Below are 27,015 nucleotides of genomic sequence, written 5' to 3' on the forward strand. Positions count from 1 at the left end.
CTACACAATAAATGTTTGTTTTGTTCAATAAAGTCCCTCTTTATATCCCAAAAACTCAGTTTTGTTGGCGCGTTGTGTTCAGTAATCCACTGGCTCAAAGGCGGTCAAAACACGCAGACGAATACGTCCGAACAGTACCGGTAAAGTTTGTTGAAACATGTCAAACGATTTTTATAATTAATCTTCAGGTTGGCAATTGTCTAAATACTCGATAATATTTCAACCGGACAATAGCGTATTCAATAGAAAGGAAAAACAACGACGGGCACGCACTTGGTCATGTGCGCAAACCAGCACTGCATGCTTCCTCAGTCCACTGACAGAAGGTCTCATTCTTCTTCATTTTTCAGAAAACAATCCTGAAACAATGTCTAAAGACTGTTGACATCTAGTGGAAGCCATAGGAACTGCAATCTGGGTCCTAACCCATTAGAAACTCAATAGGCATTCAATTGAAAACTTCCCACATCAAAAGAAATCCCACTTCCCGGATGGATTTTCCTCAGATTTTCACCTGCCATATCAGTTCTGTTATACTCACAGACATCATTTGAACGGTTTTGGAAACTTTAAAGTGTGTTCTATCCAAATCTACCATTTATATGCATATCCTAGATTCTGGGCCTGAGTAACAGGCAGTTTACTTTGGGCACTCTTCTCATCCAGATGTCGAATCACTTCCCCTAAGCCATAAGAAGTTAAAATCCGTGTTCGAAGACTGATTTAAGCCTGTCAATCAATCACACAGCATCATCTGATCTGGGAATTTGCAGTGTGCCAGGCTTTTATGAGAGACAGTTGTCATCTAAAGCAGAATTGGTTTGGTTGTTTTCGTTCGAGGTTTGTACTGTAAGCCACATTGGTACTTGTGTTGATTCATTGACTTCGCTGTTTAAAGAAGGTAGAGATTGCACACATAAAAACACTGACCACGACGTGATTTGAACACGCAACCTTCTGATCTGGAGTCAGACACGCTACCGTTGCGCCACGAGGTCTAGACAAAGCGCATCTTTGGAGGGGATGCCTAGTTCAGATTTCGTTGATTGTATCATTTGGAATGGAGGCCTGGATCTCTTGGGAAATGTATCATCTGACAATGCCCCCTCGTCAGCACGTGCCTCTGCCCGACAGGTTAGGTGTATGAAAATAAGTAAATGCAGAGCCCGAATAGCTCAGTCGGTAGAGCATCAGACTTTTAAACTGAGGGTCCAGGGTTCAAGTCCCTGTTCGGGCGCTGCTTTAATGTTCACCTTCCTTCAGTAGGCAGTCTTTCCATACTTGCATTTGGTCAGATTTAAAAATGGCTTTACTGCGAAAGCATACCATGCGATTATCTGAGGACAGCGCCCCGCATACAAACATTTTCCAATCATATAGAGTCACGAAAGTCAGAAATAGCCATCAAATTAATCACTTACCTTTGAAGATTTTCATCTGGTTGCAGTCACAAGAGTCTCAGCTACACAATAAATGTTTGTTTTGTTCAATAAAGTCCCTCTTTATATCCCAAAAACTCAGTTTTGTTGGCGCGTTGTGTTCAGTAATCCACTGGCTCAAAGGCGGTCAAAACACGCAGACGAATACGTCCGAACAGTACCGGTAAAGTTTGTTGAAACATGTCAAACGATTTTTATAATTAATCTTCAGGTTGGCAATTGTCTAAATACTCGATAATATTTCAACCGGACAATAGCGTATTCAATAGAAAGGAAAAACAACGACGGGCACGCACTTGGTCATGTGCGCAAACCAGCACTGCATGCTTCCTCAGTCCACTGACAGAAGGTCTCATTCTTCTTCATTTTTCAGAAAACAATCCTGAAACAATGTCTAAAGACTGTTGACATCTAGTGGAAGCCATAGGAACTGCAATCTGGGTCCTAACCCATTAGAAACTCAATAGGCATTCAATTGAAAACTTCCCACATCAAAAGAAATCCCATTTCCCGGATGGATTTTCCTCAGATTTTCACCTGCCATATCAGTTCTGTTATACTCACAGACATCATTTGAACGGTTTTGGAAACTTTAAAGTGTGTTCTATCCAAATCTACCATTTATATGCATATCCTAGATTCTGGGCCTGAGTAACAGGCAGTTTACTTTGGGCACTCTTCTCATCCAGATGTCGAATCACTTCCCCTAAGCCATAAGAAGTTCAAATCCGTGTTCGAAGACTGATTTAAGCCTGTCAATCAATCACACAGCATCATCTGATCTGGGAATTTGCAGTGTGCCAGGCTTTTATGAGAGACAATTGTCATCTAAAGCAGAATTGGTTTGGTTGTTTTCGTTCAAGGTTTGTACTGTAAGCCACATTGGTACTTGTGTTGATTCATTGACTTCGCTGTTTAAAGAAGGTAGAGATTGCACTCATAAAAACACTGACCACGACGTGATTTGAACACGCAACCTTCTGCTCTGGAGTCAGACACGCTACCGTTGCGCCACGAGGTCTAGACAAAACGCATCTTTGGAGGAAATGCCTAGTTCAGATTTCGTTGATTGTATCATTTGGAATGGAGGCCTGGATCTCTTGGGAAATGTATTATCTGACAATGCCCCCTCGTCAGCACGTGCCTCTGCCCGACAGGTTAGGTGTATGAAAATAAGTAAATGCTGAGCCCGAATAGCTCAGTCGGTAGAGCATCAGACTTTTAATCTGAGGGTCCAGGGTTCAAGTCCCTGTTCGGGCGCTGCTTTAATGGTCACCTTCCTTCAGTAGGCAGTCTTTCCATACTTGCATTTGGTCAGATTTAAAAATGGCTTTACTGCGAAAGCATACCATGCGATTATCTGAGGACAGCGCCCCTCTTCCAAAAGCATACAAACATTTTCCAATCATATAGAGTCACGAAAGTCAGAAATAGCCATCAAATTAATCACTTACCTTTGAAGATTTTCATCTGGTTGCAGTCACAAGAGTCTCAGCTACACAATAAATCTTTGTTTTGTTCAATAAAGTCCCTCTTTATATCCCAAAAACTCCGTTTTGTTGGCGCGTTGTGTTCAGTAATCCACTGGCTCAAAGGCGGTCAAAACACGCAGACGAATACGTCCGAACAGTACCGGTAAAGTTTGTTGAAACATGTCAAACGATTTTTATAATTAATCTTCAGGTTGGCAATTGTCTAAATACTCGATAATATTTCAACCGGACAATAGCGTATTCAATAGAAAGGAAAAACAACGACGGGCACGCACTTGGTCATGTGCGCAAACCAGCACTGCATGCTTCCTCAGTCCACTGACAGAAGGTCTCATTCTTCTTCATTTTTCAGAAAACAATCCTGAAACAATGTCTAAAGACTGTTGACATCTAGTGGAAGCCATAGGAACTGCAATCTGGGTCCTAACCCATTAGAAACTCAATAGGCATTCAATTGAAAACTTCCCACATCAAAAAAAATCCCACTTCCCGGATGGATTTTCCTCAGATTTTCACCTGCCATATCAGTTCTGTTATACTCACAGACATCATTTGAACGGTTTTGGAAACTTTAAAGTGTGTTCTATCCAAATCTACCATTTATATGCATATCCTAGATTCTGGGCCTGAGTAACAGGCAGTTTACTTTGGGCACTCGTCTCATCCAGATGTCGAATCACTTCCCCTAAGCCATAAGAAGTTCAAATCCGTGTTCGAAGACTGATTTAAGCCTGTCAATCAATCACACAGCATCATCTGATCTGGGAATTTGCAGTGTGCCAGGCTTTTATGAGAGACAGTTGTCATCTAAAGCAGAATTGGTTTGGTTGTTTTCGTTCGAGGTTTGTACTGTAAGCCACATTGGTACTTGTGTTGATTCATTGACTTCGCTGTTTAAAGGTAGAGATTGCACACATAAAAACACTGACCACGACGTGATTTGAACACGCAACCTTCTGATCTGGAGTCAGACACGCTACCGTTGCGCCACGAGGTCTAGACAAAATGCATCTTTGGAGGGGATGCCTAGTTCAGATTTCGTTGATTGTATCATTTGGAATGGAGGCCTGGATCTCTTGGGAAATGTATTATCTGACAATGCCCCCTCGTCAGCACGTGCCTCTGCCCGACAGGTTAGGTGTATGAAAATAAGTAAATGCTGAGCCCGAATAGCTCAGTCGGTAGAGCATCAGACTTTTAATCTGAGGGTCCAGGGTTCAAGTCCCTGTTTGGGCGCTGCTTTAATGTTCACCTTCCTTCAGTAGGCAGTCTTTCCATACTTGCATTTGGTCAGATTTAAAAATGGCTTTACTGCGAAAGCATACCATGCGATTATCTGAGGACAGCGCCCTTCTTCCAAAAGCATACAAACATTTTCCAATCATATAGAGTCACGAAAGTCAGAAATAGCCATCAAATTAATCACTTACCTTTGAAGATTTTCATCTGGTTGCAGTCACAAGAGTCTCAGCTACACAATAAATGTTTGTTTTGTTCAATAAAGTCCCTCTTTATATCCCAAAAACTCAGTTTTGTTGGCGCGTTGTGTTCAGTAATCCACTGGCTCAAAGGCGGTCAAAACACGCAGACGAATACGTCCGAACAGTACCGGTAAAGTTTGTTGAAACATGTCAAACGATTTTTATAATTAATCTTCAGGTTGGCAATTGTCTAAATACTCGATAATATTTCAACCGGACAATAGCGTATTCAATAGAAAGGAAAAACAACGACGGGCACGCACTTGGTCATGTGCGCAAACCAGCACTGCATGCTTCCTCAGTCCACTGACAGAAGGTCTCATTCTTCTTCATTTTTCAGAAAACAATCCTGAAACAATGTCTAAAGACTGTTGACATCTAGTGGAAGCCATAGGAACTGCAATCTGGGTCCTAACCCATTAGAAACTCAATAGGCATTCAATTGAAAACTTCCCACATCAAAATAAATCCCATTTCCCGGATGGATTTTCCTCAGATTTTCACCTGCCATATCAGTTCTGTTATACTCACAGACATCATTTGAACGGTTTTGGAAACTTTAAAGTGTGTTCTATCCAAATCTACCATTTATATGCATATCCTAGATTCTGGGCCTGAGTAACAGGCAGTTTACTTTGGGCACTCTTCTCATCCAGATGTCGAATCACTTCCCCTAAGCCATAAGAAGTTAAAATCCGTGTTCGAAGACTGATTTAAGCCTGTCAATCAATCACACAGCATCATCTGATCTGGGAATTTGCAGTGTGCCAGGCTTTTATGAGAGACAGTTGTCATCTAAAGCAGAATTGGTTTGGTTGTTTTCGTTCGAGGTTTGTACTGTAAGCCACATTGGTACTTGTGTTGATTCATTGACTTCGCTGTTTAAAGAAGGTAGAGATTGCACACATAAAAACACTGACCACGACGTGATTTGAACACGCAACCTTCTGATCTGGAGTCAGACACGCTACCGTTGCGCCACGAGGTCTAGACAAAGCGCATCTTTGGAGGGGATGCCTAGTTCAGATTTCGTTGATTGTATCATTTGGAATGGAGGCCTGGATCTCTTGGGAAATGTATCATCTGACAATGCCCCCTCGTCAGCACGTGCCTCTGCCCGACAGGTTAGGTGTATGAAAATAAGTAAATGCAGAGCCCGAATAGCTCAGTCGGTAGAGCATCAGACTTTTAAACTGAGGGTCCAGGGTTCAAGTCCCTGTTCGGGCGCTGCTTTAATGTTCACCTTCCTTCAGTAGGCAGTCTTTCCATACTTGCATTTGGTCAGATTTAAAAATGGCTTTACTGCGAAAGCATACCATGCGATTATCTGAGGACAGCGCCCCGCATACAAACATTTTCCAATCATATAGAGTCACGAAAGTCAGAAATAGCCATCAAATTAATCACTTACCTTTGAAGATTTTCATCTGGTTGCAGTCACAAGAGTCTCAGCTACACAATAAATGTTTGTTTTGTTCAATAAAGTCCCTCTTTATATCCCAAAAACTCAGTTTTGTTGGCGCGTTGTGTTCAGTAATCCACTGGCTCAAAGGCGGTCAAAACACGCAGACGAATACGTCCGAACAGTACCGGTAAAGTTTGTTGAAACATGTCAAACGATTTTTATAATTAATCTTCAGGTTGGCAATTGTCTAAATACTCGATAATATTTCAACCGGACAATAGCGTATTCAATAGAAAGGAAAAACAACGACGGGCACGCACTTGGTCATGTGCGCAAACCAGCACTGCATGCTTCCTCAGTCCACTGACAGAAGGTCTCATTCTTCTTCATTTTTCAGAAAACAATCCTGAAACAATGTCTAAAGACTGTTGACATCTAGTGGAAGCCATAGGAACTGCAATCTGGGTCCTAACCCATTAGAAACTCAATAGGCATTCAATTGAAAACTTCCCACATCAAAAGAAATCCCATTTCCCGGATGGATTTTCCTCAGATTTTCACCTGCCATATCAGTTCTGTTATACTCACAGACATCATTTGAACGGTTTTGGAAACTTTAAAGTGTGTTCTATCCAAATCTACCATTTATATGCATATCCTAGATTCTGGGCCTGAGTAACAGGCAGTTTACTTTGGGCACTCTTCTCATCCAGATGTCGAATCACTTCCCCTAAGCCATAAGAAGTTCAAATCCGTGTTCGAAGACTGATTTAAGCCTGTCAATCAATCACACAGCATCATCTGATCTGGGAATTTGCAGTGTGCCAGGCTTTTATGAGAGACAATTGTCATCTAAAGCAGAATTGGTTTGGTTGTTTTCGTTCAAGGTTTGTACTGTAAGCCACATTGGTACTTGTGTTGATTCATTGACTTCGCTGTTTAAAGAAGGTAGAGATTGCACTCATAAAAACACTGACCACGACGTGATTTGAACACGCAACCTTCTGATCTGGAGTCAGACACGCTACCGTTGCGCCACGAGGTCTAGACAAAACGCATCTTTGGAGGAAATGCCTAGTTCAGATTTCGTTGATTGTATCATTTGGAATGGAGGCCTGGATCTCTTGGGAAATGTATTATCTGACAATGCCCCCTCGTCAGCACGTGCCTCTGCCCGACAGGTTAGGTGTATGAAAATAAGTAAATGCTGAGCCCGAATAGCTCAGTCGGTAGAGCATCAGACTTTTAATCTGAGGGTCCAGGGTTCAAGTCCCTGTTCGGGCGCTGCTTTAATGGTCACCTTCCTTCAGTAGGCAGTCTTTCCATACTTGCATTTGGTCAGATTTAAAAATGGCTTTACTGCGAAAGCATACCATGCGATTATCTGAGGACAGCGCCCCTCTTCCAAAAGCATACAAACATTTTCCAATCATATAGAGTCACGAAAGTCAGAAATAGCCATCAAATTAATCACTTACCTTTGAAGATTTTCATCTGGTTGCAGTCACAAGAGTCTCAGCTACACAATAAATCTTTGTTTTGTTCAATAAAGTCCCTCTTTATATCCCAAAAACTCCGTTTTGTTGGCGCGTTGTGTTCAGTAATCCACTGGCTCAAAGGCGGTCAAAACACGCAGACGAATACGTCCGAACAGTACCGGTAAAGTTTGTTGAAACATGTCAAACGATTTTTATAATTAATCTTCAGGTTGGCAATTGTCTAAATACTCGATAATATTTCAACCGGACAATAGCGTATTCAATAGAAAGGAAAAACAACGACGGGCACGCACTTGGTCATGTGCGCAAACCAGCACTGCATGCTTCCTCAGTCCACTGACAGAAGGTCTCATTCTTCTTCATTTTTCAGAAAACAATCCTGAAACAATGTCTAAAGACTGTTGACATCTAGTGGAAGCCATAGGAACTGCAATCTGGGTCCTAACCCATTAGAAACTCAATAGGCATTCAATTGAAAACTTCCCACATCAAAAAAAATCCCACTTCCCGGATGGATTTTCCTCAGATTTTCACCTGCCATATCAGTTCTGTTATACTCACAGACATCATTTGAACGGTTTTGGAAACTTTAAAGTGTGTTCTATCCAAATCTACCATTTATATGCATATCCTAGATTCTGGGCCTGAGTAACAGGCAGTTTACTTTGGGCACTCGTCTCATCCAGATGTCGAATCACTTCCCCTAAGCCATAAGAAGTTCAAATCCGTGTTCGAAGACTGATTTAAGCCTGTCAATCAATCACACAGCATCATCTGATCTGGGAATTTGCAGTGTGCCAGGCTTTTATGAGAGACAGTTGTCATCTAAAGCAGAATTGGTTTGGTTGTTTTCGTTCGAGGTTTGTACTGTAAGCCACATTGGTACTTGTGTTGATTCATTGACTTCGCTGTTTAAAGGTAGAGATTGCACACATAAAAACACTGACCACGACGTGATTTGAACACGCAACCTTCTGATCTGGAGTCAGACACGCTACCGTTGCGCCACGAGGTCTAGACAAAATGCATCTTTGGAGGGGATGCCTAGTTCAGATTTCGTTGATTGTATCATTTGGAATGGAGGCCTGGATCTCTTGGGAAATGTATTATCTGACAATGCCCCCTCGTCAGCACGTGCCTCTGCCCGACAGGTTAGGTGTATGAAAATAAGTAAATGCCGAGCCCGAATAGCTCAGTCGGTAGAGCATCAGACTTTTAATCTGAGGGTCCAGGGTTCAAGTCCCTGTTTGGGCGCTGCTTTAATGTTCACCTTCCTTCAGTAGGCAGTCTTTCCATACTTGCATTTGGTCAGATTTAAAAATGGCTTTACTGCGAAAGCATACCATGCGATTATCTGAGGACAGCGCCCTTCTTCCAAAAGCATACAAACATTTTCCAATCATATAGAGTCACGAAAGTCAGAAATAGCCATCAAATTAATCACTTACCTTTGAAGATTTTCATCTGGTTGCAGTCACAAGAGTCTCAGCTACACAATAAATGTTTGTTTTGTTCAATAAAGTCCCTCTTTATATCCCAAAAACTCAGTTTTGTTGGCGCGTTGTGTTCAGTAATCCACTGGCTCAAAGGCGGTCAAAACACGCAGACGAATACGTCCGAACAGTACCGGTAAAGTTTGTTGAAACATGTCAAACGATTTTTATAATTAATCTTCAGGTTGGCAATTGTCTAAATACTCGATAATATTTCAACCGGACAATAGCGTATTCAATAGAAAGGAAAAACAACGACGGGCACGCACTTGGTCATGTGCGCAAACCAGCACTGCATGCTTCCTCAGTCCACTGACAGAAGGTCTCATTCTTCTTCATTTTTCAGAAAACAATCCTGAAACAATGTCTAAAGACTGTTGACATCTAGTGGAAGCCATAGGAACTGCAATCTGGGTCCTAACCCATTAGAAACTCAATAGGCATTCAATTGAAAACTTCCCACATCAAAATAAATCCCATTTCCCGGATGGATTTTCCTCAGATTTTCACCTGCCATATCAGTTCTGTTATACTCACAGACATCATTTGAACGGTTTTGGAAACTTTAAAGTGTGTTCTATCCAAATCTACCATTTATATGCATATCCTAGATTCTGGGCCTGAGTAACAGGCAGTTTACTTTGGGCACTCTTCTCATCCAGATGTCGAATCACTTCCCCTAAGCCATAAGAAGTTAAAATCCGTGTTCGAAGACTGATTTAAGCCTGTCAATCAATCACACAGCATCATCTGATCTGGGAATTTGCAGTGTGCCAGGCTTTTATGAGAGACAGTTGTCATCTAAAGCAGAATTGGTTTGGTTGTTTTCGTTCGAGGTTTGTACTGTAAGCCACATTGGTACTTGTGTTGATTCATTGACTTCGCTGTTTAAAGAAGGTAGAGATTGCACACATAAAAACACTGACCACGACGTGATTTGAACACGCAACCTTCTGATCTGGAGTCAGACACGCTACCTTTGCGCCACGAGGTCTAGACAAAATTCATCTTTGGAGGGGATGCCTAGTTCAGATTTCGTTGATTGTATCATTTGGAATGGAGGCCTGGATCTCTTGGGAAATGTATTATCTGACAATGCCCCCTCGTCAGCACGTGCCTCTGCCCGACAGGTTAGGTGTATGAAAATAAGTAAATGCTGAGCCCGAATAGCTCAGTCGGTAGAGCATCAGACTTTTAATCTGAGGGTCCAGGGTTCAAGTCCCTGTTCGGGCGCTGCTTTAATGTTCACCTTCCTTCAGTAGGCAGTCTTTCCATACTTGCATTTGGTCAGATTTAAAAATGGCTTTACTGCGAAAGCATACCATGCGATTATCTGAGGACAGCGCCCTTCTTCCAAAAGCATACAAACATTTTCCAATCATATAGAGTCACGAAAGTCAGAAATAGCCATCAAATTAATCACTTACCTTTGAAGATTTTCATCTGGTTGCAGTCACAAGAGTCTCAGCTACACAATAAATCTTTGTTTTGTTCAATAAAGTCCCTCTTTATATCCCAAAAACTCAGTTTTGTTGGCGCGTTGTGTTCAGTAATCCACTGGCTCAAAGGCGGTCAAAACACGCAGACGAATACGTCCGAACAGTACCGGTAAAGTTTGTTGAAACATGTCAAACGATTTTTATAATTAATCTTCAGGTTGGCAATTGTCTAATTACTCGATAATATTTCAACCGGACAATAGCGTATTCAATAGAAAGGAAAAACAACGACGGGCACGCACTTGGTCATGTGCGCAAACCAGCACTGCATGCTTCCTCAGTCCACTGACAGAAGGTCTCATTCTTCTTCATTTTTCAGAAAACAATCCTGAAACAATGTCTAAAGACTGTTGACATCTAGTGGAAGCCATAGGAACTGCAATCTGGGTCCTAACCCATTAGAAACTCAATAGGCATTCAATTGAAAACTTCCCACATCAAAAGAAATCCCACTTCCCGGATGGATTTTCCTCAGATTTTCACCTGCCATATCAGTTCTGTTATACTCACAGACATCATTTGAACGGTTTTGGAAACTTTAAAGTGTGTTCTATCCAAATCTACCATTTATATGCATATCCTAGATTCTGGGCCTGAGTAACAGGCAGTTTACTTTGGGCACTCTTCTCATCCAGATGTCGAATCACTTCCCCTAAGCCATAAGAAGTTAAAATCCGTGTTCGAAGACTGATTTAAGCCTGTCAATCAATCACACAGCATCATCTGATCTGGGAATTTGCAGTGTGACAGGCTTTTATGAGAGACAATTGTCATCTAAAGCAGAATTGGTTTGGTTGTTTTCGTTCGAGGTTTGTACTGTAAGCCACATTGGTACTTGTGTTGATTCATTGACTTCGCTGTTTAAAGGAGGTAGAGATTGCACACATAAAAAAACTGACCACGACGTGATTTGAACACGCAACCTTCTTATCTGGAGTCAGACACGCTACCGTTGCGCCACGAGGTCTAGACAAAACATGTCTTTGGAGGGGATGCCTAGTTCAGATTTCGTTGATTGTATCATTTGGAATGGAGGCCTGGATCTCTTGGGAAATGTATTATCTGACAATGCCCCCTCGTCAGCACGTGCCTCTGCCCGACAGGTTAGGTGTATGAAAATAAGTAAATGCAGAGCCCGAATAGCTCAGTCGGTAAAGCATCAGACTTTTAAACTGAGGGTCCAGGGTTCAAGTCCCTGTTCGGGCGCTGCTTTAATGTTCACCTTCCTTCAGTAGGCAGTCTTTCCATACTTGCATTTGGTCAGATTTAAAAATGGCTTTACTGCGAAAGCATACCATGCGATTATCTGAGGACAGCGCCCCTCTTCCAAAAGCATACAAACATTTTCCAATCATATAGAGTCACGAAAGTCAGAAATAGCCATCAAATTAATCACTTACCTTTGAAGATTTTCATCTGGTTGCAGTCACAAGAGTCTCAGCTACACAATAAATGTTTGTTTTGTTCAATAAAGTCCCTCTTTATATCCCAAAAACTCAGTTTTGTTGGCGCGTTGTGTTCAGTAATCCACTGGCTCAAAGGCGGTCAAAACACGCAGACGAATACGTCCGAACAGTACCGGTAAAGTTTGTTGAAACATGTCAAACGATTTTTATAATTAATCTTCAGGTTGGCAATTGTCTAAATACTCGATAATATTTCAACCGGACAATAGCGTATTCAATAGAAAGGAAAAACAACGACGGGCACGCACTTGGTCATGTGCGCAAACCAGCACTGCATGCTTCCTCAGTCCACTGACAGAAGGTCTCATTCTTCTTCATTTTTCAGAAAACAAGACTGTTTTCAGAAAACAGACTGTTGACATCTAGTGGAAGCCATAGGAACTGCAATCTTGGTCCTAACCCATTAGAAACTCAATAGGCATTCAATTGAAAACTTCCCACATCAAAAAAAATCCCACTTCCCGGATGGATTTTCCTCAGATTTTCACCTGCCATATCAGTTCTGTTATACTCACAGACATCATTTGAACGGTTTTGGAAACTTTACAGTGTGTTCTATCCAAATCTACCAATTATATGCATATCCTAGCTTCTGGGCCTGAGTAAAAGGTAGTTTACTTTGGGCACGCTTCTCATCCAGACGTCAAAATACTTCCCCTAAGCCATAAGAAGTTGAAATCCGTGTTCGAAGACTGATTTAAGTCTGTCAATCAATCACACAGCATCATCTGATATGGGAATTTGCAGTGTGCCAGGCTTTTATGAGAGACAATTGTCATCTAAAGCAGCATTGGTTTGGTTGTTTTCGTTCGAGATTTGTACTGTAAGCCACATTGGTACTTGTGCTGATTCATTGACTTCGCTGTTTAAAGAAGGTAGAGATTGCACACATAAAAACACTGACCACGACATGATTTGAACACGCAACCTTCTGATCTGGAGTCAGACACGCTACCGTTGCGCCACGAGGTCTAGACAAAACGCATCTTTGGAGGGGATGCCTAGTTCAGATTTCGTTGATTGTATCATTTGGAATGGAGGCCTGGATCTCTTGGGAAATGTATTATCTGACAATGCCCCCTCGTCAGCACGTGCCTCTGCCCGACAGGTTAGGTGTATGAAAATAAGTAAATGCTGAGCCCGAATAGCTCAGTTGGTAGAGCATCAGACTTTTAATCTGAGGGTCCAGGGTTCAAGTCCCTGTTCGGGCGCTGCTTTAATGTTCACCTTCCTTCAGTAGGCAGTCTTTCCATACTTGCATTTGGTCAGATTTAAAAATGGCTTTACTGCGAAAGCATACCATGCGATTATCTGAGGACAGCGCCCCGCATACAAACATTTTCCAATCATATAGAGTCACGAAAGTCAAAAATAGCCATCAAATTAATCACTTACCTTTGAAGATTTTCATCTGGTTGCAGTCACAAGAGTCTCAGCTACACAATAAATGATTGTTTTGTTCAATAAAGTCCCTCTTTATATCCCAAAAACTCAGTTTTGTTGGCGCGTTGTGTTCAGTAATCCACTGGCTCAAAGGCGGTCAAAACACGCAGACGAATACGTCCGAACAGTACCGGTAAAGTTTGTTGAAACATGTCAAACGATTTTTATAATTAATCTTCAGGTTGGCAATTGTCTAATTACTCGATAATATTTCAACCGGACAATAGCGTATTCAATAGAAAGGAAAAACAACGACGGGCACGCACTTGGTCATGTGCGCAAACCAGCACTGCATGCTTCCTCAGTCCACTGACAGAAGGTCTCATTCTTCTTCATTTTTCAGAAAACAATCCTGAAACAATGTCTAAAGACTGTTGACATCTAGTGGAAGCCATAGGAACTGCAATCTGGGTCCTAACCCATTAGAAACTCAATAGGCATTCAATTGAAAACTTCCCACATCAAAAAAATCCCACTTCCCGGATGGATTTTCCTCAGATTTTCACCAGCCATATCAGTTCTGTTATACTCACAGACATCATTTGAACGGTTTTGGAAACTTTAAAGTGTGTTCTATCCAAATCTACCATTTATATGCATATCCTAGATTCTGGGCCTGAGTAACAGGCAGTTTACTTTGGGCACTCTTCTCATCCAGATGTCGAATCACTTCCCCTAAGCCATAAGAAGTTAAAGTCCGTGTTCGAAAACTGATTTAAGCCTGTCAATCAATCACACAGCATCATCTGATCTGGGAATTTGCAGTGTGCCAGGCTTTTATGAGAGACAATTGTCATCTAAAGCAGAATTGGTTTGGTTGTTTTCGTTCGAGGTTTGTACTGTAAGCCACATTGGTACTTGTGTTGATTCATTGACTTCGCTGTTTAAAGAAGGTAGAGATTGCACACATAAAAACACTGACCACAACGTGATTTGAACACGCAACCTTCTGATCTGGAGTCAGACGCGCTACCGTTGCGCCACGAGGTCTAGACAAAACTCATCTTTGTAGGGGATGCCTAGTTCAGATTTCGTTGATTGTATCATTTGGAATGGAGGCCTGGATCTCTTGGGAAATGTATCATCTGACAATGCCCCCTCGTCAGCACGTGCCTCTGCCCGACAGGTTAGGTGTATGAAAATAAGTAAATGCAGAGCCCGAATAGCTCAGTCGGTAGAGAATCAGACTTTTAATCTGAGGGTCCAGGGTTCAAGTCCCTGTTTGGGCGCTGCTTCAATGTTCACCTTCCTTCAGTAGGCAGTCTTTCCATACTTGCATTTGGTCAGATTTAAAAATGGCTTTACTGCGAAAGCATACCATGCGATTATCTGAGGACAGCTCCCCTCTTCCAAAAGCATACAAACATTCTCCAATCATATAGAGTCACGAAAGTCAGAAATAGCCATCAAATTAATCACTTACCTTTGAAGATTTTCATCTGGTTGCAGTCACAAGAGTCTCAGCTACACAATAAATGTTTGTTTTGTGCAATAAAGTCCCTCTTTATATCCCAAAATCTCAGTTTTGTTGGCGCGTTGTGTTCAGTAATCCACTGGCTCAAAGGCGGTCAAAACATGCAGACGAATACGTCCGAACAGTACCGGTAAAGTTTGTTGAAACATGTCAAACGATTTTTATAATTAATCTTCAGGTTGGCAATTGTCTAATTACTCGATAATATTTCAACCGGACAATAGCGTATTCAATAGAAAGGAAAAACAACGACGGGCACGCACTTGGTCATGTGCGCAAACCAGCACTGCATGCTTCCTCAGTCCACTGACAGAAGGTCTCATTCTTCTTCATTTTTCAGAAAACAATCCTGAAACAATGTCTAAAGACTGTTGACATCTAGTGGAAGCCATAGGAACTGCAATCTGGGTCCTAACCCATTAGAAACTCAATAGGCATTCAATTGAAAACTTCCCACATCAAAAAAATCCCACTTCCCGGATGGATTTTCCTCAGATTTTCACCTGCCATATCAGTTCTGTTATACTCACAGACATCATTTGAACGGTTTTGGAAACTTTAAAGTGTGTTCTATCCAAATCTACCATTTATATGCATATCCTAGATTCTGGGCCTGAGTAACAGGCAGTTTACTTTGGGCACTCTTCTCATCCAGATGTCGAATCACTTCACCTAAGCCATAAGAAGTTCAAATCCGTGTTCGAAGACTGATTTAAGCCTGTCAATCAATCACACAGCATCATCTGATCTGGGAATTTGCAGTGTGCCAGGCTTTTATGAGAGACAATTGTCATCTAAAGCAGAATTGGTTTGGTTGTTTTCGTTCGAGGTTTGTACTGTAAGCCACATTGGTACTTGTGTTGATTCATTGACTTCGCTGTTTAAAGAAGGTAGAGATTTCACACATAAAAACACTGACCACGACGTGATTTGAACACGCAACCTTCTGATCTGGAGTCAGACGCGCTACCGTTGCGCCACGAGGTCTAGACAAAACGCATCTTTGGAGGGGATGCCTAGTTCAGATTTCGTTGATTGTATCATTTGGAATGGAGGCCTGGATCTCTTGGGAAATGTATTATCTGACAATGCCCCCTCGTCAGCACGTGCCTCTGCCCGACAGGTTAGGTGTATGAAAATAAGTAAATGCAGAGCCCGAATAGCTCAGTCGGTAGAGAATCAGACTTTTAATCTGAGGGTCCAGGGTTCAAGTCCCTGTTTGGGCGCTGCTTCAATGTTCACCTTCCTTCAGTAGGCAGTCTTTCCATACTTGCATTTGGTCAGATTTAAAAATGGCTTTACTGCGAAAGCATACCATGCGATTATCTGAGGACAGCTCCCCTCTTCCAAAAGCATACAAACATTCTCCAATCATATAGAGTCACGAAAGTCAGAAATAGCCATCAAATTAATCACTTACCTTTGAAGATTTTCATCTGGTTGCAGTCACAAGAGTCTCAGCTACACAATAAATGTTTGTTTTGTTCAATAAAGTCCCTCTTTATATCCCAAAAACTCAGTTTTGTTGGCGCGTTGTGTTCAGTAATCCACTGGCTCAAAGGCGGTCAAAACACGCAGACGAATACGTCCGAACAGTACCGGTAAAGTTTGTTGAAACATGTCAAACGATTTTTATAATTAATCTTCAGGTTGGCAATTGTCTAAATACTCGATAATATTTCAACCGGACAATAGCGTATTCAATAGAAAGGAAAAACAACGACGGGCACGCACTTGGTCATGTGCGCAAACCAGCACTGCATGCTTCCTCAGTCCACTGACAGAAGGTCTCATTCTTCTTCATTTTTCAGAAAACAATCCTGAAACAATGTCTAAAGACTGTTGACATCTAGTGGAAGCCATAGGAACTGCAATCTGGGTCCTAACCCATTAGAAACTCAATAGGCATTCAATTGAAAACTTCCCACATCAAAAAAATCCCACTTCCCGGATGGATTTTCCTCAGATTTTCACCTGCCATATCAGTTCTGTTATACTCACAGACATCATTTGAACGGTTTTGGAAACGTTAAAGTGTGTTCTATCCAAATCTACCATTTATATGCATATCCTAGATTCTGGGCCTGAGTAACAGGCAGTTTACTTTGGGCACTCTTCTCATCCAGATGTCGAATCACTTCCCCTAAGCCATAAGAAGTTCAAATCCGTGTTCGAAGACTGATTTAAGCCTGTCAATCAATCACACAGCATCATCTGATGTGGGAATTTGCAGTGTGCCAGGCTTTTATGAGAGACAATTGTCATCTAAAGCAGAATTGGTTTGGTTGTTTTCGTTCGAGGTTTGTACTGTAAGCCACATTGGTACTTGTGTTGATTCATTGACTTCGCTGTTTAAAGAAGGTAGAGATTGCACACATAAAAACACTGACCACAACGTGATTTGAACACGCAACCTTCTGATCTGGAGTCAGACGCGCTACCGTTGCGCCACGAGGTCTAGACAAAACGCATCTTTGTAGGGGATGCCTAGTTCAGATTTCGTTGATTGTATCATTTGGAATGGAGGCCTGGATCTCTTGGGAAATGTATCATCTGACAATGCCCCCTCGTCAGCACGTGCCTCTGCCCGACAGGTTAGGTGTATGAAAATAAGTAAATGCAGAGCCCGAATAGCTCAGTCGGTAGAGAATCAGACTTTTAATCTGAGGGTCCAGGGTTCAAGTCCCTGTTTGGGCGCTGCTTCAATGTTCACCTTCCTTCAGTAGGCAGTCTTTCCATACTTGCATTTGGTCAGATTTAAAAATGGCTTTACTGCGAAAGCATACCATGCGATTATCTGAGGACAGCTCCCCTCTTCCAAAAGCATACAAACATTCTCCAATCATATAGAGTCACGAAAGTCAGAAATAGCCATCAAATTAATCACTTACCTTTGAAGATTTTCATCTGGTTGCAGTCACAAGAGTCTCAGCTACACAATAAATGTTTGTTTTGTTCAATAAAGTCCCTCTTTATATCCCAAAAACTCAGTTTTGTTGGCGCGTTGTGTTCAGTAATCCACTGGCTCAAAGGCGGTCAAAACACGCAGACGTATACGTCCGAACAGTACCGGTAAAGTTTGTTGAAACATGTCAAACGATTTTTATAATTAATCTTCAGGTTGGCAATTGTCTAAATACTCGATAATATTTCAACCGGACAATAGCGTATTCAATAGAAAGGAAAAACAACGACGGGCACGCACTTGGTCATGTGCGCAAACCAGCACTGCATGCTTCCTCAGTCCACTGACAGAAGGTCTCATTCTTCTTCATTTTTCAGAAAACAATCCTGAAACAATGTCTAAAGACTGTTGACATCTAGTGGAAGCCATAGGAACTGCAATCTGGGTCCTAACCCATTAGAAACTCAATAGGCATTCAATTGAAAACTTCCCACATCAAAAAAATCCCACTTCCCGGATGGATTTTCCTCAGATTTTCACCTGCCATATCAGTTCTGTTATACTCACAGACATCATTTGAACGGTTTTGGAAACTTTAAAGTGTGTTCTATCCAAATCTACGATTTATATGCATATCCTAGATTCTGGGCCTGAGTAACAGGCAGTTTACTTTGGGCACTCTTCTCATCCAGATGTCGAATCACTTCCCCTAAGCCATAAGAAGTTAAAATCCGTGTTCGAAGACTGATTTAAGCCTGTCAATCAATCACACAGCATCATCTGATGTGGGAATTTGCAGTGTGCCAGGCTTTTATGAGAGACAATTGTCATCTAAAGCAGAATTGGTTTGGTTGTTTTCGTTCGAGGTTTGTACTGTAAGCCACATTGGTACTTGTGTTGATTCATTGACTTCGCTGTTTAAAGAAGGTAGAGATTGCACACATAAAAACACTGACCACAACGTGATTTGAACACGCAACCTTCTGATCGGGAGTCAGACGCGCTACCGTTGCGCCACGAGGTCTAGACAAAACGCATCTTTGTAGGGGATGCCTAGTTCAGATTTCGTTGATTGTATCATTTGGAATGGAGGCCTGGATCTCTTGGGAAATGTATCATCTGACAATGCCCCCTCGTCAGCACGTGCCTCTGCCCGACAGGTTAGGTGTATGAAAATAAGTAAATGCAGAGCCCGAATAGCTCAGTCGGTAGAGAATCAGACTTTTAATCTGAGGGTCCAGGGTTCAAGTCCCTGTTTGGGCGCTGCTTCAATGTTCACCTTCCTTCAGTAGGCAGTCTTTCCATACTTGCATTTGGTCAGATTTAAAAATGGCTTTACTGCGAAAGCATACCATGCGATTATCTGAGGACAGCTCCCCTCTTCCAAAAGCATACAAACATTCTCCAATCATATAGAGTCACGAAAGTCAGAAATAGCCATCAAATTAATCACTTACCTTTGAAGATTTTCATCTGGTTGCAGTCACAAGAGTCTCAGCTACACAATAAATGTTTGTTTTGTTCAATAAAGTCCCTCTTTATATCCCAAAAACTCAGTTTTGTTGGCGCGTTGTGTTCAGTAATCCACTGGCTCAAAGGCGGTCAAAACACGCAGACGTATACGTCCGAACAGTACCGGTAAAGTTTGTTGAAACATGTCAAACGATTTTTATAATTAATCTTCAGGTTGGCAATTGTCTAAATACTCGATAATATTTCAACCGGACAATAGCGTATTCAATAGAAAGGAAAAACAACGACGGGCACGCACTTGGTCATGTGCGCAAACCAGCACTGCATGCTTCCTCAGTCCACTGACAGAAGGTCTCATTCTTCTTCATTTTTCAGAAAACAATCCTGAAACAATGTCTAAAGACTGTTGACATCTAGTGGAAGCCATAGGAACTGCAATCTGGGTCCTAACCCATTAGAAACTCAATAGGCATTCAATTGAAAACTTCCCACATCAAAAAAATCCCACTTCCCGGATGGATTTTCCTCAGATTTTCACCTGCCATATCAGTTCTGTTATACTCACAGACATCATTTGAACGGTTTTGGAAACTTTAAAGTGTGTTCTATCCAAATCTACCATTTATATGCATATCCTAGATTCTGGGCCTGAGTAACAGGCAGTTTACTTTGGGCACTCTTCTCATCCAGATGTCGAATCACTTCCCCTAAGCCATAAGAAGTTAAAATCCGTGTTCGAAGACTGATTTAAGCCTGTCAATCAATCACACAGCATCATCTGATCTGGGAATTTGCAGTGTGCCAGGCTTTTATGAGAGACAATTGTCATCTAAAGCAGAATTGGTTTGGTTGTTTTCGTTCGAGGTTTGTACTGTAAGCCACATTGGTACTTGTGTTGATTCATTGACTTCGCTGTTTAAAGAAGGTAGAGATTTCACACATAAAAACACTGACCACGACGTGATTTGAACACGCAACCTTCTGATCTGGAGTCAGACGCGCTACCGTTGCGCCACGAGGTCTAGACGAAACGCATCTTTGGAGGGGATGCCTAGTTCAGATTTCGTTGATTGTATCATTTGGAATGGAGGCCTGGATCTCTTGGGAAATGTATTATCTGACAATGCCCCCTCGTCAGCACGTGCCTCTGCCCGACAGGTTAGGTGTATGAAAATAAGTAAATGCAGAGCCCGAATAGCTCAGTCGGTAGAGAATCAGACTTTTAATCTGAGGGTCCAGGGTTCAAGTCCCTGTTTGGGCGCTGCTTCAATGTTCACCTTCCTTCAGTAGGCAGTCTTTCCATACTTGCATTTGGTCAGATTTAAAAATGGCTTTACTGCGAAAGCATACCATGCGATTATCTGAGGACAGCTCCCCTCTTCCAAAAGCATACAAACATTCTCCAATCATATAGAGTCACGAAAGTCAGAAATAGCCATCAAATTAATCACTTACCTTTGAAGATTTTCATCTGGTTGCAGTCACAAGAGTCTCAGCTACACAATAAATGTTTGTTTTGTTCAATAAAGTCCCTCTTTATATCCCAAAAACTCAGTTTTGTTGGCGCGTTGTGTTCAGTAATCCACTGGCTCAAAGGCGGTCAAAACACGCAGACGAATACGTCCGAACAGTACCGGTAAAGTTTGTTGAAACATGTCAAACGATTTTTATAATTAATCTTCAGGTTGGCAATTGTCTAAATACTCGATAATATTTCAACCGGACAATAGCGTATTCAATAGAAAGGAAAAACAACGACGGGCACGCACTTGGTCATGTGCGCAAACCAGCACTGCATGCTTCCTCAGTCCACTGACAGAAGGTCTCATTCTTCTTCATTTTTCAGAAAACAATCCTGAAACAATGTCTAAAGACTGTTGACATCTAGTGGAAGCCATAGGAACTGCAATCTGGGTCCTAACCCATTAGAAACTCAATAGGCATTCAATTGAAAACTTCCCACATCAAAAGAAATCCCACTTCCCGGATGGATCTTCCTCAGATTTTCACCTGCCATATCAGTTCTGTTATACTCACAGACATCATTTGAACGGTTTTGGAAACTTTAAAGTGTGTTCTATCCAAATCTACCATTTATATGCATATCCTAGATTCTGGGCCTGAGTAACAGGCAGTTTACTTTGGGCACTCTTCTCATCCAGATGTCGAATCACTTCCCCTAAGCCATAAGAAGTTCAAATCCGTGTTCGAAGACTGATTTAAGCCTGTCAATCAATCACACAGCATCATCTGATCTGGGAATTTGCAGTGTGCCAGGCTTTTATGAGAGACAATTGTCATCTAAAGCAGAATTGGTTTGGTTGTTTTCGTTCGAGGTTTGTACTGTAAGCCACATTGGTACTTGTGTTGATTCATTGACTTCGCTGTTTAAAGAAGGTAGAGATTTCACACATAAAAACACTGACCACGACGTGATTTGAACACGCAACCTTCTGATCTGGAGTCAGACGCACTACCGTTGCGCCACGAGGTCTAGACAAAACGCATCTTTGGAGGGGATGCCTAGTTCAGATTTCGTTGATTGTATCATTTGGAATGGAGGCCTGGATCTCTTGGGAAATGTATTATCTGACAATGCCCCCTCGTCAGCACGTGCCTCTGCCCGACAGGTTAGGTGTATGAAAATAAGTAACTGCAGAGCCCGAATAGCTCAGTCGGTAGAGAATCAGACTTTTAATCTGAGGGTCCAGGGTTCAAGTCCCTGTTTGGGCGCTGCTTCAATGTTCACCTTCCTTCAGTAGGCAGTCTTTCCATACTTGCATTTGGTCAGATTTAAAAATGGCTTTACTGCGAAAGCATACCATGCGATTATCTGAGGACAGCTCCCCTCTTCCAAAAGCATACAAACATTCTCCAATCATATAGAGTCACGAAAGTCAGAAATAGCCATCAAATTAATCACTTACCTTTGAAGATTTTCATCTGGTTGCAGTCACAAGAGTCTCAGCTACACAATAAATGTTTGTTTTGTTCAATAAAGTCCCTCTTTATATCCCAAAAACTCAGTTTTGTTGGCGCGTTGTGTTCAGTAATCCACTGGCTCAAAGGCGGTCAAAACACGCAGACGAATACGTCCGAACAGTACCGGTAAAGTTTGTTGAAACATGTCAAACGATTTTTATAATTAATCTTCAGGTTGGCAATTGTCTAAATACTCGATAATATTTCAACCGGACAATAGCGTATTCAATAGAAAGGAAAAACAACGACGGGCACGCACTTGGTCATGTGCGCAAACCAGCACTGCATGCTTCCTCAGTCCACTGACAGAAGGTCTCATTCTTCTTCATTTTTCAGAAAACAATCCTGAAACAATGTCTAAAGACTGTTGACATCTAGTGGAAGCCATAGGAACTGCAATCTGGGTCCTAACCCATTAGAAACTCAATAGGCATTCAATTGAAAACTTCCCACATCAAAAGAAATCCCACTTCCCGGATGGATCTTCCTCAGATTTTCACCTGCCATATCAGTTCTGTTATACTCACAGACATCATTTGAACGGTTTTGGAAACTTTAAAGTGTGTTCTATCCAAATCTACCATTTATATGCATATCCTAGATTCTGGGCCTGAGTAACAGGCAGTTTACTTTGGGCACTCTTCTCATCCAGATGTCGAATCACTTCCCCTAAGCCATAAGAAGTTCAAATCCGTGTTCGAAGACTGATTTAAGCCTGTCAATCAATCACACAGCATCATCTGATCTGGGAATTTGCAGTGTGCCAGGCTTTTATGAGAGACAATTGTCATCTAAAGCAGAATTGGTTTGGTTGTTTTCGTTCGAGGTTTGTACTGTAAGCCACATTGGTACTTGTGTTGATTCATTGACTTCGCTGTTTAAAGAAGGTAGAGATTGCACACATAAAAACACTGACCACGACGTGATTTGAACACGCAACCTTCTGATCTGGAGTCAGACGCGCTACCGTTGCGCCACGAGGTCTAGACAAAATGCATCTTTGGAGGGGATGCCTAGTTCAGATTTCGTTGATTGTATCATTTGGAATGGAGGCCTGGATCTCTTGGGAAATGTATTATCTGACAATGCCCCCCGTCAGCACGTGCCTCTGCCCGACAGGTTAGGTGTATGAAAATAAGTAAATGCAGAGCCCGAATAGCTCAGTCGGTAGAGCATCAGACTTTTAATCTGAGGGTCCAGGGTTCAAGTCCCTGTTCGGGCGCTGCTTTAATGTTCACCTTCCTTCAGTAGGCAGTCTTTCCATACTTGCATTTGGTCAGATTTAAAAATGGCTTTACTTGCGAAAGCATACCATGCGATTATCTGAGGACAGCGCCCCTCTTCCAAAAGCATACAAACATTTTCCAATCATATAGAGTCACGAAAGTCAGAAATAGCCATCAAATTAATCACTTACCTTTGAAGATTTTCATCTGGTTGCAGTCACAAGAGTCTCAGCTACACAATAAATGTTTGTTTTGTTCAATAAAGTCCCTCTTTATATCCCAAAAACTCAGTTTTGTTGGCGCGTTGTGTTCAGTAATCCACTGGCTCAAAGGCGGTCAAAACACGCAGACGAATACGTCCGAACAGTACCGGTAAAGTTTGTTGAAACATGTCAAACGATTTTTATAATTAATCTTCAGGTTGGCAATTGTCTAAATACTCGATAATATTTCAACCGGACAATAGCGTATTCAATAGAAAGGAAAAACAACGACGGGCACGCACTTGGTCATGTGCGCAAACCAGCACTGCATGCTTCCTCAGTCCACTGACAGAAGGTCTCATTCTTCTTCATTTTTCAGAAAACAATCGTGAAACAATGTCTAAAGACTGTTGACATCTAGTGGAAGCCATAGGAACTGCAATCTGGGTCCTAACCCATTAGAAACTCAATAGGCATTCAATTGAAAACTTCCCACATCAAAAAAAATCCCACTTCCCGGATGGATTTTCCTCAGATTTTCACCTGCCATATCAGTTCTGTTATACTCACAGACATCATTTGAACGGTTTTGGAAACTTTAAAGTGTGTTCTATCCAAATCTACCATTTATATGCATATCCTAGATTCTGGGCCTGAGTAACAGGCAGTTTACTTTGGGCACTCTTCTCATCCAGATGTTGAATCACTTCCCCAAAACCATAAGAAGTTCAAATCCGTGTTCGAAGACTGATTTAAGCCTGTCAATCAATCACATAGCATCATCTGATCTGGGAATTTGCAGTGTGCCAGGCTTTTATGAGAGACAGTTGTCATCTAAAGCAGAATTGGTTTGGTTGTTTTCGTTCAAGGTTTGTACTGTAAGCCACATTGGTACTTGTGTTGATTCATTGACTTCGCTGTTTAAAGAAGGTAGAGATTGCACACATGAAAACACTGACCACGACATGATTTGAACACGCAACCTTCTGATCTTGAGTCAGACGCGCTACCGTTGCGCCACGAGGTCTAGACAAAACGTATCTTTGGAGGGGATGCCTAGTTCAGATTTCGTTGATTGTATCATTTGGAATGGAGGCCTGGATCTCTTGGGAAATGTATTATCTGACAATGCCCCCCGTCAGCACGTGCCTCTGCCCGACAGGTTAGGTGTATGAAAATAAGTAAATGCAGAGCCTGAATAGCTCAGTCGGTAGAGCATCAGACTTTTAATCTGAGGGTCCAGGGTTCAAGTCCCTGTTCGGGCGCTGCTTTAATGTTCACCTTCCTTCAGTAGGCAGTCTTTCCATACTTGCATTTGGTCAGATTTAAAAATGGCTTTACTTGCGAAAGCATACCATGCGATTATCTGAGGACAGCGCCCCTCTTCCAAAAGCATACAAACATTTTCCAATCATATAGAGTCACGAAAGTCAGAAATAGCCATCAAATTAATCACTTACCTTTGAAGATTTTCATCTGGTTGCAGTCACAAGAGTCTCAGCTACACAATAAATGTTTGTTTTGTTCAATAAAGTCCCTCTTTATATCCCAAAAACTCAGTTTTGTTGGCGCGTTGTGTTCAGTAATCCACTGGCTCAAAGGCGGTCAAAACACGCAGACGAATACGTCCGAACAGTACCGGTAAAGTTTGTTGAAACATGTCAAACGATTTTTATAATTAATCTTCAGGTTGGCAATTGTCTAAATACTCGATAATATTTCAACCGGACAATAGCGTATTCAATAGAAAGGAAAAACAACGACGGGCACGCACTTGGTCATGTGCGCAAACCAGCACTGCATGCTTCCTCAGTCCACTGACAGAAGGTCTCATTCTTCTTCATTTTTCAGAAAACAATCGTGAAACAATGTCTAAAGACTGTTGACATCTAGTGGAAGCCATAGGAACTGCAATCTGGGTCCTAACCCATTAGAAACTCAATAGGCATTCAATTGAAAACTTCCCACATCAAAAAAAATCCCACTTCCCGGATGGATTTTCCTCAGATTTTCACCTGCCATATCAGTTCTGTTATACTCACAGACATCATTTGAACGGTTTTGGAAACTTTAAAGTGTGTTCTATCCAAATCTACCATTTATATGCATATCCTAGATTCTGGGCCTGAGTAACAGGCAGTTTACTTTGGGCACTCTTCTCATCCAGATGTTGAATCACTTCCCCAAAACCATAAGAAGTTCAAATCCGTGTTCGAAGACTGATTTAAGCCTGTCAATCAATCACACAGCATCATCTGATCTGGGAATTTGCAGTGTGCCAGGCATTTATGAGAGACAATTGTCATCTAAAGCAGAATTGGTTTGGTTGTTTTCGTTCGAGGTTTGTACTGTAAGCCACATTGGTACTTGTGTTGATTCATTGACTTCGCTGTTTAAAGAAGGTAGAGATTGCACACATGAAAACACTGACCACTACATGATTTGAACACGCAACCTTCTGATCTGGAGTCAGACGCGCTACCGTTGCGCCACGAGGTCTAGACAAAACGCATCTTTGGAGGGGATGCCTAGTTCAGATTTCGTTGATTGTATCATTTGGAATGGAGGCCTGGATCTCTTGGGAAATGTATTATCTGACAATGCCCCCTCGTCAGCACGTGCCTCTGCCCGACAGGTTAGGTGTATGAAAATAAGAAAATGCAGAGCCCGAATAGGTCAGTCGGTAGAGCATCAGACTTTTAATCTGAGGGTCCAGGGTTCAAGTCCCTGTTCGGGCGCTGCTTCAATGTTCACCTTCCTTCAGTAGGCAGTCTTTCCATACTTGCATTTGGTCAGATTTAAAAATGGCTTTACTGCGAAAGCATACCATGCGATTATCTGAGGACAGCGCCCCGCATACAAACATTTTCCAATCATATAGAGTCACGAAAGTCAGAAATAGCGATCAAATTAATCACTTACCTTTGAAGATTTTCATCTGGTTGCAGTCACAAGAGTCTCAGCTACACAATAAATGTTTGTTTTGTTCAATAAAGTCCCTCTTTATATCCCAAAAACTCAGTTTTGTTGGCGCGTTGTGTTCAGTAATCCACTGGCTCAAAGGCGGTCAAAACACGCAGACGAATACGTCCGAACAGTACCGGTAAAGTTTGTTGAAACATGTCAAACGATTTTTATAATTAATCTTCAGGTTGGCAATTGTCTAAATACTCGATAATATTTCAACCGGACAATAGCGTATTCAATAGAAAGGAAAAACAACGACGGGCACGCACTTGGTCATGTGCGCAAACCAGCACTGCATGCTTCCTCAGTCCACTGACAGAAGGTCTCATTCTTCTTCATTTTTCAGAAAACAATCCTGAAACAATGTCTAAAGACTGTTGACATCTAGTGGAAGCCATAGGAACTGCAATCTGGGTCCTAACCCATTAGAAACTCAATAGGCATTCAATTGAAAACTTCCCACATCAAAAGAAATCCCACTTCCCGGATGGATCTTCCTCAGATTTTCACCTGCCATATCAGTTCTGTTATACTCACAGACATCATTTGAACGGTTTTGGAAACTTT

The 27,015-nt window shown here is 41.8% G+C and overlaps 35 non-coding genes across 35 annotated transcripts; 17 read left to right on the forward strand and 18 right to left on the reverse strand.

Annotated features, from left to right (window-relative positions):
- Window positions 1-926: 926 nt before the first annotated feature.
- On the reverse strand, window positions 927-998 carry trnaw-cca (transfer RNA tryptophan (anticodon CCA)). Its single transcript has one exon. It is a non-coding gene; the product is annotated as a tRNA-Trp (tRNA).
- A 166-nt stretch (window positions 999-1,164) lies between these two features.
- trnak-uuu (transfer RNA lysine (anticodon UUU)) lies at window positions 1,165-1,237 on the forward strand. The gene has a single exon. It is a non-coding gene; the product is annotated as a tRNA-Lys (tRNA).
- A 1,151-nt stretch (window positions 1,238-2,388) lies between these two features.
- Window positions 2,389-2,460, reverse strand: trnaw-cca (transfer RNA tryptophan (anticodon CCA)). The gene has a single exon. It is a non-coding gene; the product is annotated as a tRNA-Trp (tRNA).
- Window positions 2,461-2,626: 166 nt separating this feature from the next.
- On the forward strand, window positions 2,627-2,699 carry trnak-uuu (transfer RNA lysine (anticodon UUU)). Its single transcript has one exon. It is a non-coding gene; the product is annotated as a tRNA-Lys (tRNA).
- Window positions 2,700-3,857: 1,158 nt separating this feature from the next.
- trnaw-cca (transfer RNA tryptophan (anticodon CCA)) lies at window positions 3,858-3,929 on the reverse strand. The gene has a single exon. It is a non-coding gene; the product is annotated as a tRNA-Trp (tRNA).
- Window positions 3,930-4,095: 166 nt separating this feature from the next.
- trnak-uuu (transfer RNA lysine (anticodon UUU)) lies at window positions 4,096-4,168 on the forward strand. The gene has a single exon. It is a non-coding gene; the product is annotated as a tRNA-Lys (tRNA).
- Window positions 4,169-5,329: 1,161 nt separating this feature from the next.
- trnaw-cca (transfer RNA tryptophan (anticodon CCA)) lies at window positions 5,330-5,401 on the reverse strand. Its single transcript has one exon. It is a non-coding gene; the product is annotated as a tRNA-Trp (tRNA).
- Window positions 5,402-5,567: 166 nt separating this feature from the next.
- Window positions 5,568-5,640, forward strand: trnak-uuu (transfer RNA lysine (anticodon UUU)). Its single transcript has one exon. It is a non-coding gene; the product is annotated as a tRNA-Lys (tRNA).
- A 1,151-nt stretch (window positions 5,641-6,791) lies between these two features.
- trnaw-cca (transfer RNA tryptophan (anticodon CCA)) lies at window positions 6,792-6,863 on the reverse strand. Its single transcript has one exon. It is a non-coding gene; the product is annotated as a tRNA-Trp (tRNA).
- A 166-nt stretch (window positions 6,864-7,029) lies between these two features.
- trnak-uuu (transfer RNA lysine (anticodon UUU)) lies at window positions 7,030-7,102 on the forward strand. Its single transcript has one exon. It is a non-coding gene; the product is annotated as a tRNA-Lys (tRNA).
- Window positions 7,103-8,260: 1,158 nt separating this feature from the next.
- On the reverse strand, window positions 8,261-8,332 carry trnaw-cca (transfer RNA tryptophan (anticodon CCA)). Its single transcript has one exon. It is a non-coding gene; the product is annotated as a tRNA-Trp (tRNA).
- A 166-nt stretch (window positions 8,333-8,498) lies between these two features.
- trnak-uuu (transfer RNA lysine (anticodon UUU)) lies at window positions 8,499-8,571 on the forward strand. The gene has a single exon. It is a non-coding gene; the product is annotated as a tRNA-Lys (tRNA).
- Window positions 8,572-9,732: 1,161 nt separating this feature from the next.
- trnaw-cca (transfer RNA tryptophan (anticodon CCA)) lies at window positions 9,733-9,804 on the reverse strand. Its single transcript has one exon. It is a non-coding gene; the product is annotated as a tRNA-Trp (tRNA).
- A 166-nt stretch (window positions 9,805-9,970) lies between these two features.
- On the forward strand, window positions 9,971-10,043 carry trnak-uuu (transfer RNA lysine (anticodon UUU)). The gene has a single exon. It is a non-coding gene; the product is annotated as a tRNA-Lys (tRNA).
- Window positions 10,044-11,204: 1,161 nt separating this feature from the next.
- On the reverse strand, window positions 11,205-11,276 carry trnaw-cca (transfer RNA tryptophan (anticodon CCA)). Its single transcript has one exon. It is a non-coding gene; the product is annotated as a tRNA-Trp (tRNA).
- A 1,399-nt stretch (window positions 11,277-12,675) lies between these two features.
- Window positions 12,676-12,747, reverse strand: trnaw-cca (transfer RNA tryptophan (anticodon CCA)). The gene has a single exon. It is a non-coding gene; the product is annotated as a tRNA-Trp (tRNA).
- A 166-nt stretch (window positions 12,748-12,913) lies between these two features.
- Window positions 12,914-12,986, forward strand: trnak-uuu (transfer RNA lysine (anticodon UUU)). Its single transcript has one exon. It is a non-coding gene; the product is annotated as a tRNA-Lys (tRNA).
- A 1,150-nt stretch (window positions 12,987-14,136) lies between these two features.
- trnaw-cca (transfer RNA tryptophan (anticodon CCA)) lies at window positions 14,137-14,208 on the reverse strand. The gene has a single exon. It is a non-coding gene; the product is annotated as a tRNA-Trp (tRNA).
- Window positions 14,209-14,374: 166 nt separating this feature from the next.
- trnak-uuu (transfer RNA lysine (anticodon UUU)) lies at window positions 14,375-14,447 on the forward strand. The gene has a single exon. It is a non-coding gene; the product is annotated as a tRNA-Lys (tRNA).
- A 1,160-nt stretch (window positions 14,448-15,607) lies between these two features.
- On the reverse strand, window positions 15,608-15,679 carry trnaw-cca (transfer RNA tryptophan (anticodon CCA)). The gene has a single exon. It is a non-coding gene; the product is annotated as a tRNA-Trp (tRNA).
- A 166-nt stretch (window positions 15,680-15,845) lies between these two features.
- On the forward strand, window positions 15,846-15,918 carry trnak-uuu (transfer RNA lysine (anticodon UUU)). The gene has a single exon. It is a non-coding gene; the product is annotated as a tRNA-Lys (tRNA).
- Window positions 15,919-17,078: 1,160 nt separating this feature from the next.
- Window positions 17,079-17,150, reverse strand: trnaw-cca (transfer RNA tryptophan (anticodon CCA)). Its single transcript has one exon. It is a non-coding gene; the product is annotated as a tRNA-Trp (tRNA).
- A 166-nt stretch (window positions 17,151-17,316) lies between these two features.
- Window positions 17,317-17,389, forward strand: trnak-uuu (transfer RNA lysine (anticodon UUU)). The gene has a single exon. It is a non-coding gene; the product is annotated as a tRNA-Lys (tRNA).
- Window positions 17,390-18,549: 1,160 nt separating this feature from the next.
- trnag-ccc (transfer RNA glycine (anticodon CCC)) lies at window positions 18,550-18,621 on the reverse strand. The gene has a single exon. It is a non-coding gene; the product is annotated as a tRNA-Gly (tRNA).
- Window positions 18,622-18,787: 166 nt separating this feature from the next.
- trnak-uuu (transfer RNA lysine (anticodon UUU)) lies at window positions 18,788-18,860 on the forward strand. Its single transcript has one exon. It is a non-coding gene; the product is annotated as a tRNA-Lys (tRNA).
- Window positions 18,861-20,020: 1,160 nt separating this feature from the next.
- Window positions 20,021-20,092, reverse strand: trnaw-cca (transfer RNA tryptophan (anticodon CCA)). Its single transcript has one exon. It is a non-coding gene; the product is annotated as a tRNA-Trp (tRNA).
- A 166-nt stretch (window positions 20,093-20,258) lies between these two features.
- trnak-uuu (transfer RNA lysine (anticodon UUU)) lies at window positions 20,259-20,331 on the forward strand. The gene has a single exon. It is a non-coding gene; the product is annotated as a tRNA-Lys (tRNA).
- A 1,161-nt stretch (window positions 20,332-21,492) lies between these two features.
- trnaw-cca (transfer RNA tryptophan (anticodon CCA)) lies at window positions 21,493-21,564 on the reverse strand. Its single transcript has one exon. It is a non-coding gene; the product is annotated as a tRNA-Trp (tRNA).
- Window positions 21,565-21,730: 166 nt separating this feature from the next.
- trnak-uuu (transfer RNA lysine (anticodon UUU)) lies at window positions 21,731-21,803 on the forward strand. The gene has a single exon. It is a non-coding gene; the product is annotated as a tRNA-Lys (tRNA).
- Window positions 21,804-22,964: 1,161 nt separating this feature from the next.
- Window positions 22,965-23,036, reverse strand: trnaw-cca (transfer RNA tryptophan (anticodon CCA)). Its single transcript has one exon. It is a non-coding gene; the product is annotated as a tRNA-Trp (tRNA).
- A 165-nt stretch (window positions 23,037-23,201) lies between these two features.
- Window positions 23,202-23,274, forward strand: trnak-uuu (transfer RNA lysine (anticodon UUU)). Its single transcript has one exon. It is a non-coding gene; the product is annotated as a tRNA-Lys (tRNA).
- Window positions 23,275-24,436: 1,162 nt separating this feature from the next.
- Window positions 24,437-24,508, reverse strand: trnal-caa (transfer RNA leucine (anticodon CAA)). The gene has a single exon. It is a non-coding gene; the product is annotated as a tRNA-Leu (tRNA).
- A 165-nt stretch (window positions 24,509-24,673) lies between these two features.
- On the forward strand, window positions 24,674-24,746 carry trnak-uuu (transfer RNA lysine (anticodon UUU)). Its single transcript has one exon. It is a non-coding gene; the product is annotated as a tRNA-Lys (tRNA).
- Window positions 24,747-25,908: 1,162 nt separating this feature from the next.
- trnaw-cca (transfer RNA tryptophan (anticodon CCA)) lies at window positions 25,909-25,980 on the reverse strand. Its single transcript has one exon. It is a non-coding gene; the product is annotated as a tRNA-Trp (tRNA).
- A 166-nt stretch (window positions 25,981-26,146) lies between these two features.
- trnak-uuu (transfer RNA lysine (anticodon UUU)) lies at window positions 26,147-26,219 on the forward strand. The gene has a single exon. It is a non-coding gene; the product is annotated as a tRNA-Lys (tRNA).
- Window positions 26,220-27,015: the final 796 nt, after the last annotated feature.

Source organism: Salmo salar, chromosome 03 (genome assembly GCF_965601325.2).
Source record: "Salmo salar chromosome 03, fSalSal1, whole genome shotgun sequence".
NCBI lineage: Eukaryota > Metazoa > Chordata > Actinopteri > Salmoniformes > Salmonidae > Salmo > Salmo salar.